General features: G+C 69.3%; 1 protein-coding gene across 1 annotated transcript in view; it reads right to left on the bottom strand.

The window, feature by feature from the left end:
- The window catches only part of LOC102253994, a 44,472-nt gene that overhangs the window by 12,777 nt on the left and 31,490 nt on the right, over positions 1 to 205 (bottom strand). The gene's annotated exons all lie outside the window — the stretch shown is intronic.

Below are 205 nucleotides of genomic sequence, written 5' to 3'. Positions count from 1 at the left end.
GCAGCTGCGCCGCGAGAAGCCACCCTCGGAGGTGGCGACGCTCACGCTGCGGACTCTGAGGGTGCCCTGGTCCGACCCCGTGGAGAAGTTCTCCCGCCCGAGGGCCTCCACCACCTCGGGCTCCAGCCCGCAGAACTGGAAGAAGGTGTCGAACTCGGCAGCGGACTTGGAGTAGCGGGAGCTGAGGTCGGACTGCGAGCGCTGC

This window comes from Myotis brandtii, unplaced genomic scaffold, assembly GCF_000412655.1.
Source record: "Myotis brandtii unplaced genomic scaffold, ASM41265v1 scaffold247, whole genome shotgun sequence".
NCBI lineage: Eukaryota > Metazoa > Chordata > Mammalia > Chiroptera > Vespertilionidae > Myotis > Myotis brandtii.
This window is presented reverse-complemented; position numbering and strand designations above follow the sequence as displayed.